Genomic DNA, 12,769 nt, shown 5'->3' on the forward strand with positions numbered 1-12,769 from the left:
CCAATATTCTGGCCTGGAGAATCCCATGGACAGAGGAGCCTGGTGGGCTACAGTTCATGGGGTTGCAAAGAGTTGGATATGAGTGAGCAATTAAGCACATAGGGCATGAAATCTACAGGATCGAAGGAACAGGTAAAATGTGTCCAGCTCTTAAGTAGTTGCTGTGCAGCATAGGGAGGCCAATCTGTTGTTCCATGATGATCTAGAAGGATGGGATGGAGGAAGGGAATGGAGGTTATGGAGGGAAAGGATGTATGTGTAATTATGGCTGATTTGCATAGCGGAAACCAATGCAACATTGTAAAAAAATTTTTTTAATTATTTGAATAAAAAAATAAATTTAAAAAAATGTGCCCAGCTCCACCTGGGAGCTGGGTTCACCATATACTAGAGTCAATCACACCTTCCCAAGACAGGCTGTCCCAAAGCTGGGCTTCACACCATCACCTGTGAATCATTTGCACTGCCTTCACTGAATAGTTAATCTCCACATAGATAAAACAGTCCACAGGCTCCCCAAACATCATGGGGCTGGTGCATAATTTACAGAGCAATGGCCGACCTCTCCATGCAGGGAGAGTGAGGCCTGGACACCTGCCAAGGTTGAGAAGGTTGTCAGCTGGAATGAGGAGGAACAGCAGCTCCACGGAAGATGGTGTTTGGGACGTAAAGGCAGCTACTGAGCCCTGGATTCCCAAGGCAAAAGCAGAGCAGGGAAACATGCCGCAGTCAGGCCACCTCTGTGTGGGAGCTGGAGCTGGGAAGGGGGAGGACATTACTAACGTGTTTTGGAAGTCTGGAAAAATATCATGGATGCCACACTCTTCCTGACTGCTGAGCACCTGAGACCCAGGCAATCTCTCCTGTCCTTCACAAATCATCATTGCCTCTGGCAAAAAAAAGCTTACTTAGGCACCCAGGCACTTTGAGGGATTCCCAGGTGGTACCAGTGGTAAAGAACCTGCCTGCCAATGTAGGAGATATAAGAGATGCACTTTCAATCCCTGGGTCAGGAAGATTCCCTGGAGGAGGGCATGGCAACCCACTTCAGTATTGGAGTGGAGAATCCCATGGAGAATCCTATGGACAGAGAAGTCTGGTGGGCTACAGTCTATAGGGTCGCACAGAGTCAGACATGACTGAAGTAACTTAGTATGCACACACGTGCAAGCATTTTGAGGTGATGAGATATAACAGTGTGGGTCTGGGGGGAAAAATAAGATGAATTTCAACTTCTGTGCCTGGAATTATTTCTTCTCTTGCCCTTACTCACTTGAAAAATTCCTGCTCCTTTTTCATGGATCATCTCAAGGATCACTTCCTCCAAGATGCCTTCCTTTACCCATTCAGGCAGATCAAGTTCCCCATCTCATAAAGAAGTACACTTGTAACTGTTGGTCTCCCACAATGGATTGCTGGATTCTTGGTGACAGGGAATCTGCTGAAATCTGTAGTCACAACACAGTAGATATATAGATAGTATATAGATAAGTGTTTGTAGAGAAAATGAATGAAACAAGCAAGACAAACACCATGACTCACAAGATATTTTCCCAGCATTCCATGGAGTACTGCTACTTTAAGGATAACAGTAATATCAAAAGAACATGTGAAAATGTGTATGAAAGAAGCAAATGTTCACAAGCTTGGTCGGTAAAAAATCCGCCTGCAATACAGGAGACCTGGATTCGATCCCTGGGTTGGGAAGATCCCCTGGAGGAGGGCATGGCTATCCACTCCAGTACTCTTGCCTGGAGAATCCCCATGGACAGAGGAGCCTGGTGGGCTACAGTCCATGGGGTCACAAAGAGTCAGACATGACTGAGCAACTAAGCACAGCACACAAACATACTTGCAGGAAGGTGGGAAAAATTGGTGCTGGCCAAAAAAGAAAAAAAAGGATGTGAGTGGAGGGAAGCTGAGAAATAGCCTGTAAGCAGCCCAAGGCTGTTGTTAGGCAGCAAGTATCGTATAAACCCAAGTATCAGGTGGTCCACGGCTCTCTGGGGATAACTCTCTTCTGTGATCTCAGAGCCCTGCTAGCCATTCTTGCCTGACTCTGTTGTACCACGGAAAATGAAGGAATGGATTTAGGTCTACCTTGGATACATGCGAAAGTGTCTCTAAAAAAGGCTTGGTTGATGGCAGCAATAATAAGAGGCCAAAGGGATCGCTGTGTCTCTGGGATGAGAAAGAACCCTCCTTCCTGTACAATGGGCGCTTCCCCAACTATCATTGTCCAAGGTGGATGAAGATTAAATTTTATTAAAGACTCTGGTGCATTTCTTTACCTGCCCAAAAGTGAGCGAAGCCCATAGGAAAATGAAAATGGAGGTTTCTTTCAGTCCAACCCGGAGGCTGCTCTAGGCCAGGCAGTTGGGGTCCCAGCGGAAGAAAGAAAAATAAATTAAATTCTTTCATCTGGAAAATAAATACCAAGTGGCAAGTGATCGTATGCACTGCTTGAGTGAGTAAGGGAGGTTTAATTCTCTAATCATCGCCTCTAGTTTTCCCATGGAGATAAATAGCAAGTTGGTGGGGAGAGATAATCAAAGCCGTAATACTGTGTCTCCTTGGCTTCTCTTACCTAATTAAATAATAAAAATACTTCCCCATAAGTACTGAGTTTCTATTTTAAAAAAATTTTAAGACAGTATTTTAATCTTATGCTTGATTCAAAATAAAACTACAGATTTACTTAGCAAACTCCAATGACATTGAGTTCAGCGTTGGGACTTCAGTATGATGGTATCTCAGTATAATAAGCTCCCCTCAAAAGCACCATTTCTGACCCCCCTGGACACTCAAAACGCACTGCCACACACTTCTTTGACATTTTAGATCTCAAATGGTGGTTTTTCATCATTTCAGCCTTCATTTACAAAATTCACCAGGGGTTGCACTGATATTCACCTGTGCTCTTTTGAAATACCGTGTCTATTAAGCAAACCATATTTATTAAGTAATAATTAGTTTCCCTGTTTAGTATTTGAATTTTCCAATAAGAGTTCCTTTTAAGATATCGACTTTAAACTGATTGATAGAATCCTAGCCAAAATGTACCCATTCATTCAGTTTCATGTATAGAGTGAGTGCTGCTATGTGCCAGGTATTATTTGGGATACTTGGAATAAGACAGGGTGACCAAAATGTTTAAAAAAAAATTCTAGGTCCTTGAGTAGCATAAATTCTAGTGGGAAAGTAAAGTCAAAACAAATTAACAAAAAAGTAATGAGTAAATTATATTGCATATAATATATATGCTTCCCTGAGGATCCAGTGGTTAAGATTTCGCCTTGCAACATTGGGGGCATGGGTTCAATCCCTGATTGGGGACCTAAAATCCCACATGCCGTGGGGCTACTAAGCCCAGGCACTGCAATGAAAGAACCTGTGTGATGCAACGAAGATCCCACACAGTGCAACTGAGATCTGATGCAGCCAATTAAATTAAACACCCAAAAAAAGGAAAGCAAAGTAAGAGAGATATCCATGGAGATATACAGGAGTGAATGTGGGTGGGCGTGGTTAGGCTATCATTTAAAATAGAGTGGCCAGCATGGAATTCAAAGAGAAAGAGCCCATTAAAGGATGTGAGAGTGAGCCATGTATATATCAATATATCACAGGGTGAGCATTCTAAGCAAAGCCAAGGGCATCTAAACATGCTTAGTGTCCAGGGCACAGCCAGGCCAGGTACATATGGCTGGACAGAAGCCAAGGAGAGAGTTGTAGACAATGCAGAGAGCTGGCAGAGGAAGACTTCGTGGAGAGCTGCCGTGGACATTAGACAAGACAGTGCCTTCACTCCAAGAACTGGAGAACCTTGGAGGATTTTCAACCAAGGAATAAGAAAGGTATCGTTTTTCCTAGCCTGTGCACTTCTGTTTAATCTAGCTATAAGATATCCAGCAGGCTTCTTGGAGTTTTAAAAATACCTGAAGCAGGTTCCAGGATCACCTCTGGGCTTCAGGAAAAATCTAAGAACCCAGGTTTGATGCCAACATTTGTGTTACAGAGAAAATGGAACACCAGAGTGGGCAATGGACTCTAAATGGCCAGCCCCTGAGCTGAGGCTTAAAATCACAAGTTTTAGAATAAATTCTAGTGATGAAGGTAGCTCATTGTATAAGATTTGGCACACCTAATTCAGTCAAGTACCTTCCAGCTGATGGGAAAGATGAAAGCGAAAGTGTTAGTCACTCAGTCGTGTCCAAGTCTGAGGTCCCATGGGCTGTAGCCCACCAGCTTCCTCTGTCCATGGAATTCTCCATGCAAGAATACTGGAGTGGGTTGCCATTCCTTTCTTCAGGGGATCTTCCTAACCCAGGGATCAAACTCAAGTCTCCTGCATTGCAGGCAGACTCTTTACCACTACAGCCGCCTGGGAAGCCTGATGAGAAAAATAGTTTTTCAAAAATAGGGACCTGTCAATGCTCAGACCAAGGCAACCTCTTCTAAGAAGATTTCTCTGCTCCCATCACCAAGTGAGAAGTGAGTACTGCCCGTTACAGACCTTCCTAGCCACTGATGCATAATCGTGACAACTTTCCTGTTATGGGGCCTTGACTGTGGGCCCTATCTAGCCGCCATAATTTCTAAACTTTGCAGCAACACCCGAGGCAGGTACAATTACCTTTATTTCATAAATGAATGCATGAAGCATCAAGAAAGTTCAGGAATTTGCCCAGAATCCCACAGTTAGCAAATGGCAAAACTACCCCACACAGCCTTGGAAACCCATCCTGTCACAGACTTGGGTTCAAGTCCATTTTCAGCTGTGAATAAGTGTCCAGGGAGGCCAGAGCCTCACCTCTTTCAGTGCTACTGGACTCCTAGCACCTAGACCAGAACTGCAGATGCTCAGTGGATATTTGCTGAAAGAACAATGTCCTCTGAGAGGCTCAAATTCCTAATGCCTGAGACTCTGGTTCCATATAAAGACTGAAGTAGATAATAAAGGACAATTTTATAAGACACAAAGACCTATATAGCAGTTATTCCCAACCTGAGATGCTATGATTTAACCTTTAGTTGCTGCTATGTCTGTATTTCTTCTCTTAACAGCCTTTCAGTAAGTTACCCTGTCTCATCAGAACACTGTGCCACCAGGTGGACTTATGGGTAAATGATCAGGAAGAGGACTTTGGGGGATGATACAAAAGGCAAATAAGAATTTAATCAAAGTAAGTATGCAGCCATCAAACAAACGGCACCTGTATACAGTATCCTATAGGACCTGGCCCTTTAAAAACCAGCGACAAAAGTTGTCATTCGAAGGAGTCTGAACTCCTCTGCCAAGTTCAGGACTTTCGACTTCCAGGTCATTCTCCTTCTGTGGCCATCTCTGCTGGCATCAACAACTACAAAAATCCATGGATGCTGCAGCTAGATGGGGAGAGACTGCCAAACAGAGGACGACGCTCCCTCAGGAAGAGAAGAGGTAAAGGGGAATTGATGGAAGGTGTCAGGTGAGTCCTTTCATGGGAGCCTGGGGGCGAGTGGTGATGGGAGCCCTTGGGAAGGCAGGTTGCCACTCTAGCAGCACAGGGTCCCCTGGGATGCTTTCTTTTGACAGCTAAGGCTGCCAGATCTGCTTAGGAGACCTGAACTGGTTTCCTGTTATCCTCCAGGGACTTGGCCTGGTTTCCTCTCCAAAATCGTACTGGCAGCATCCACATTGTCTCTGAGTTATTGCCCTGAAAACATGCTTGTAGAGAGGAACTTTGGCTCCTCAGCTCCAACCCGCCCACCCACCCCTTATTGCTGTCACAAAAGATATGCACAAGGGCCCTAAGCGCCTCTTGGGAGAACGCAGATGTCCACGGCAGTCATGGCTCCACTCCGGGCTGACTCACAGCTTAGGCGGCCAGGCCATCCCCGCAGGCTCTGTCTGTAGAGCTGCCTGGTGGCCTGGTGGTTTCTGGCTGTCTTCTTTCATCCTTGCCATATCCTCTGAGACCTGATCCCTGACCATTCCTGCAGTCTTCCCTCTCACCAAATCCCCTGTCCCCTCAGAACCCATCCTTTCTGAATTTCGGGCATCCCCCAAACCCCTTTTTTAATGGGTACCCAGGATTTGCTTTGACCGGATATGGTAAATCACACCGACATAGGAATGACTGTCATGGGGGAGGAATTTTACTCACCAACCTCATGCAGCCACACAGGTCCACAGTGGGGAGGGCCATGGCCAGTGAGGAAGCAGAGGGGAGGGGAGACTGCTGGCAAATGCCTCTATTGAAGTTTCCATGGAAAGGAAATAGTAAGGCCGAGTGGGCAGCCTTAGGATTGGTTGAAAGTGTTAGTTGCTCAGTTGTGTCTGACTCTTTGCGACCCCATGGGCTGTAGCCCGCCAGACTTCTCTGTCCATGGAATTCTCCAGGCAAGAATACTGGAGTGGGTTGCCATTCCCTTCTCCAGGGAATCTTCCTGCCCCAGGGATCAAACCTGAGTCTCCTGTATTGCAGGCAGATTCTTTACCGTCTGAGCCATGAGGGAAGCCATGAACCAGTGAGGCAGGGTGGGCAGGCTGAGGATTGGCTAGTTTGAATAATTCCAGCAGGTTCTAGGGCATGGAGCTGTCCCTAGGAATCTGGTACCTGACCTGGGCTGATGAGGGCAGGGAGAGTGGCCTGGGGTGTAAGAGTCCCCTGAAGGGGGTGGTTGCGCACCTGGGCTGTGGAATGGCTGGTTTGCATAGGAAAATCACAGGCCAGTTATCTCAAGAATTAGCTACCTCTGGGAGGAGCAGTCTAGCCAGGGTCAGCCAAGCCCTGGGATGTCACAACATCAAAAATAACAGAATAAATATAGACAATCACATTTGTCAATTACTTCTCAATAAAGTTGGGAAAGCTACAGAATGAAAAGACATGATTGATACACCACCACACTCTCCCAGGCATCCTAGGAGGGCTGGTTTCAGTCCTGTGGGCACCCTGAGGGAGGAGGCTAATTGTTTGGTAACGCTGTGTCCTGGGGAGTCCATCACTCCAGATTCCCAACTCACTTCAATCAGCAGTCAAGGGAAATTCACAGCTGAACCAGCTTGCTAATCTAAGTGCTCTCTCTGCTTCGCAAGTGGGATCTGGGAGACATAAAGATAAATCACTGTTTACGATGATAAACACCCCATCATGGTTTAGTCCACATCTCTAGAGGGCCATGAGCCAGGTGCCGTGCAAGGCTTGGGGGGATAAACATGGTGAAATGGACGTAACCATTCTGTGTTAGTTTCCTGGGGCTGCCATTAAAAACTGGGGAACTTGAAACAACAGAATTTATTCTCTCTGTTCTGGAGGGTAGACACCTGAAAGCAAAGTGGTGGCAGAGCCATGCTTCCGTTCAAGTCTCTGGGGCAGAAAGCTTGGTGTTCCTGGCAAGCCTTGGTATTCCTGGGCTTACGGCTACATCGGTCCCATCTCTCCCCCATCTTCACAGGGTTATCTTCCCTCTGTGTCTCTGTCTCTGTTGTATTCTCCTGTCTGAATGCCTGTATCCAAATTTCCCTCTTCTTATAAGGACACCATTCACTGGGTTATGTACAGCCCATCCTACTCCAATAAGTCCTCATCTTAATTAAGTCTCCAAAGATCCTATTTCCAAATAAGGTCACATTCACAAGTATTAGGGATGGTTGTTATTTAGTCACTAAGTCGTGTCCAACTCTTTGCAACCCATGGACTGCAGCATGCCAGGCTCTTCTGTCCTCCACGATCTCCTGGAGTTTGCTCAAATCCATATCCAGTGAGTCGGTGATACTATCTAACCATCTCATCCTCTGCCACTCTCTTTTCCTTCAATCTTTCCCAGCATCAGGGTCTTTTCCAATGAGTCAGCTCTTCACAGCAGGTGGCCAAAGTATTGGAGCTTCAGCTTTAGCATCAGTCCTTCCAATGACTATTCAAGGTTGATTTCCTTTAGGATTGACTGGCTTGATCTCCTTGTAGTCCAAGGGATTCTCAAGAGTCTTCTTGGGAATTGGGGTGGGGGTGGGGGGGTTTGTATAATTTAACTCACAACACTCCCCAAAATGTATTCTTCAACTATTTTGTGCACAGTCATATGTATCTGTTAATCCCATCCTCCTAATTTATCCTTCCCCACCCCACTTTTCTCTTTGGTAACCATAACTTTGTTTTCTATGTCTTTGAGTGTTTCTGTCTTGTATACAGATTCATTTGTGTTATTTTTTAGATTTCACATGTAAGTGATACCATATGATACTTGTCTTTCTCTGTCTGACTTACTTCACCAAATATGATAATCTCTAGGACCATCCATGTTGCTGCAAATAGCACTATTTTGTTCTTTTTTTACGGCTGAGGTATCATATCATTGAATCCTCAAAATCATATATAGCAGGGCTTTGGCCATGTAAGAACTGAGGAAACTGAGTCACACAGGAGTTCTAAGTTGACACCCTGACACTCATCCATCATCAGGTAGAGGGCCAATGTCCCTCCTGGTGAGTCTCTACAAACTGCTGCTTCCACCAAAAGCACACAGCAAAATCAGCAGCAGTAACTTCCAGAGTCAGTCCATAAAAGGACTTGCAGCTTCCACCTTGTTCACTGGCCCCGTGCAACTTAGGTACCTGCTGCCACCTAAGGGAACCCACCAAACTTAGTGGTGAAACAACAGCCATCATACATGCTTATGAATCAGGGGGTCTGAATTCGGGACAAGCAGAGGTTAGTAAATGCCTGAGCTGGGGGTTAAAATCGGGTATATGACTCCAGAGCCTTCTCTCTCAACCACCATGGGAAGATAAAGGTAGTTTGCAAAGAAACTCAAGTACCCAGATAGGCTGATCTGACTTAAACCCTTCCCAGCCCACCACCCCCCTCCATCTTTCTTCCCACTCCTGAAGAACAATGTGAGGTTGAATGACAAACTCTGGATCATTTTTATTATATTCAAAGCATCCACCTATGATCACATAATACATCCTTTTCAGTGAAAAGTAAAAATGCAGTAAAAAAGTAAATTGTTTCCTGGCCAGGCTGCTCAAGGCCATAAACCCAGGTGCACCATTAACTCAGAGTAGGGCCTGGACAGGAGCAAGGATTCCAGGCATGAAGCTACCCAAAGAAATGAGCTGCTTTCACATTAGAGGGAAAGGGGCAGCCCTGTGCCCCTGGCCAGGTATGGAGCAAATAAACTAGAAACGTTGTGACGCCAGCCTTTTTAAGGTGGTGTTTCTCAGCGCTGTAAGCACAGCAGAACTACTGGGGAGACTCTAAGAAAAATCCTGACACACTAGATAGACTCATGGAAGAGTAGCTTTAGCAGAATTGCCAGGGTCGAGGCCCAGGCACTGTGCTCTTTTTTTTTTTTTTTTTAATTTAAATTTATTTATTTTAATTGGAGGCTAATTACTTTACAATATTGTATTGGTTTTGCCATACATCAACATGAATCTGCCACGGGTGTACACGTGTTCCCCATCCTGAACCCCCCTCCCACCTCCCTCCCCATACCATCCCTCTGGGCACTGTGCTCTTGAAACAATCCCAGGTGGGTCTCAGACCTGAGGGTTGAGGGAGAAGGGCGCCACCCTGAGGTGATGCTGAGCAAAGCAGCTGCTCCTGTACCCATTTGGGACCCTCGTTCAAGGGCAGTCATTTGCCCCAACTGTATTTGTCTGACATCCCTTGATACCAGAAGTGCTACTGTGTGCTGGAGATGCAGAGATGAATGAGATGATCTTGTCTGCAAGGATTTTCCCATGAACTGAGTCAATGGCGAGCTTGGCTAAATGTTAGAACAGAGCTGGGCACAGAACACAGTGGAGGAACAGAAGAGGACTCAGTCTCGGGGATCAGCAAGGACTTTGAACGGGAGTCAACACCCAAACTGAATGTTACAAGAGGAATGAGAGTAAGCCAGGTGTGTAAAAGGTTGGAGAAAGCATTCACGGCTTCTGCAAAAGAACACAGGTAGAAAGAAGAGCATGAGCATAGTGGGACTTAAAGAAATTCAGATCAGAGGAAGTGAGCTAGAGACTGTTCGAGAAGGCTAGTAGACTCCATGGGAGTTGGTAGGAGCCAAGCAAAAAGTGCCAAAATTTTGCTGGAGGGCAGGAAGCACCTTTAAGAAGGTGTCAGGGATCAAAGAATGAAAGGTGGGAAAAAAAGGTTGATACACATAAATGTAATATTTATCTTGGTAATGTGTGCATGTTTATTGTACTAATAACTATCATTTACCACTCACTTACCATGTGTCACAGTCAGCTCTAAGCCTTCACCTTCATTCATTCAATATTCAGCAAATATTTTTGGCTATCTCCTGCTATGGGTCATAGAGAAGGAAATGGCAACCCACTCCAGGATTCTGGCCTGGAAAATCCCAGAGAGGAGCCTGAAGGCTACCGTTAATGGAGTCACAAGGAGTCGGACAAGATTGAATGACTGAATATAGCATGCTATAGGCCAAGGACCATTGAGGGTGTGGAGAATACAAAAGTGAAGAGCCAAAGTCTCTCCTCTTTTTGGCCACACTGCATAGCATGCAGGATCTTAGTTCCCAGACCAGGGATTGAACCCATGCCCCTGCAAGGGAAGCATGAGGTCTTAACCATTGAACTGCCTCTTACTCAGCCATAAGTTTCTAAGCGTTACTGGGAAAGTAATTTGTAGATATGATTAGAGTCCGTGATCAGTTGCTTTTAAATAAGGGAGATTGTCCTAGATAGTCTGAGTTGGCCTGATTCAAATAGTTGAAAGGCCCTAGGAGCAAAGCTGAAGCCTTTGTAAGGAAGAAGTTCTCCCTGGGAACTACAGCATCAGCTTTTCCTGAGAGCCCCAGCCAACCCTCCCAGGCTTGTGGGTTTCAGATTTGCCTGGCCGCCCCCACAATTGCATAAGCCCATTCCTTGGATTGGGCTTCCTATGTGGCTCAGTGGTAAAGGGTCTGCCTGCAAATGCAAGAGCTTCAGGAGACACAGGTTTCATCCTTGGATTGAGAAGATCCCCTGGAAAAGGAAATGGCAACCCACTCCAGTGTTCTTGCCTGGAAAATCCCATGGACAGAGGAACCTGGTGGGCTACAGTCCATGGGGTGGCAAAGAATTAGACACAACTTAGCCACTGAGCACACCAGCATGCATGCATTCCTTGAAATACATCTTTAATATATGTCTCGTACTGCTTCTGTTTCTCTGGTTGAGCCCTGATCAATACGGGGGAAGTGGTCATTTTATGTTAGGGAGTCCAGACCTCACTGAGAAGATAATATCTGAGGGTTTCCCTGGTGGCCCAGTGGTTAAGACTCCATGTTTCCACTGCAGGGAGGCACAGATTCAAGCCCCAGTCAGGGAACTAAGATCCCACATGCTACAGCCATTAAAAAGAAGAAGAAGAAGATATTACCTAAGGAAAAACCCTAAAGATGGTGAGTGAGTAAGTGAGCAAATATAAAGGGACAATCCAGGTTAGAGGAAGGAGTATTCCAGACAAAGCCAGAGCAAGTATAAGGGCATTATTCCACTTGCTCCTCATAATGACGTTATGGAGCTGGACTTACGGTGATCATCAAGAACTGGGGAGACTCTTGATATTTTTCCCCATATTCTGTGACATAAACACACAAATTGGACATCATCACTATTCCACATATGGGACAGCTGAGACTTAGGGAAAACCATCCTGATTCTTTGCAATCATCACACTTTGACACTTGGATCTCCTGTGAATGATGAGATTTTAGGTATAAGAGGAAAAGGCTTCTGGGTAATCTAACTGGAAAAGGTACACCTTCACTATGCCTAAGGTTTCTTAGAGAAAGAAAAGTTCTCTTGTTTTCACTGAAGAATGAGGTTTAAATTACAAGTGGCATTTTTATAAAACCTTCCTTAAACTTATTCATAAGAGCACACAAATGACAGGGTTTTTTCCAAGGTGAGAGCAGTAAAGTTTTTGAAGAGCAAAAGCTGACTTTAGCATAAAAAAGGTGAATCTGGCCCACTCATGGTTATACCTAATATGAAAGGTATTTACATGATGTGAAAATTAACAAGCTCTGTGATCTCATGAAGCCAATTTACTTCCAAACCTAAAGTTGAATTAGATGATCTCTAGGCTTCCGCCCAGCACTATTTTATCACAAATGAAAAGAAGCCCTTGAAAAAAATCTCATTTATCAATATTTGCTAAAGAGCCTCCTTTCTCCCCAAATTCCCTTGGGATCCATATATGATAATACTTTCTACGAAAGTTAAAAACAAAAGGACTTCTGACTTTCTGACATCACAGTTCTGAGTTCTTTATATTGCTTTGCCCTTTGCAACACAGGAAAATGTCAAACTCCAGCCTTCCAAAGCAAAAACAATTGGCAGTGAATAAGACAGACAGTGATGAGTGAGATGAGATCAGAGAAAGACAGGCAAAGGTCAGATCATGTAGGACCTTGCAGACTGTTGGATATTCTAATAAGCACCATTAGAAACCCAATTAAAAGATTTTAATTGGGGAATAGCATAAGAACTTTGCTTTTTGAAAAATCTCCACTCATTGCTGTGTGAAGGATAGAATCAAAGACAATAGAAAAAGTAGGAAAACCAGTGTGGAAATCAGCACCCTACCGTGGTGAGAAATGATGGTGACTTGAACTAGAATGACATCAATGGATCTAAAGAGAAGTGGGCCAACTCAAAAGCATTTTGGAAGATGAATTAACAGGACTAGGTATTAAATTTAATGTGAGCAGTGAAGGAGAGCAGGTATCAGGAATATTTCTAAGGTTTCAGACTTTAGCAACTGCT

This window comes from Bos grunniens, chromosome 6 (assembly GCF_055505025.1).
Source record: "Bos grunniens cultivar Pamir isolate PY7600 chromosome 6, Bosgru_T2T1.0, whole genome shotgun sequence".
In the NCBI taxonomy this organism is placed as follows: Eukaryota; Metazoa; Chordata; class Mammalia; order Artiodactyla; family Bovidae; genus Bos; species Bos grunniens.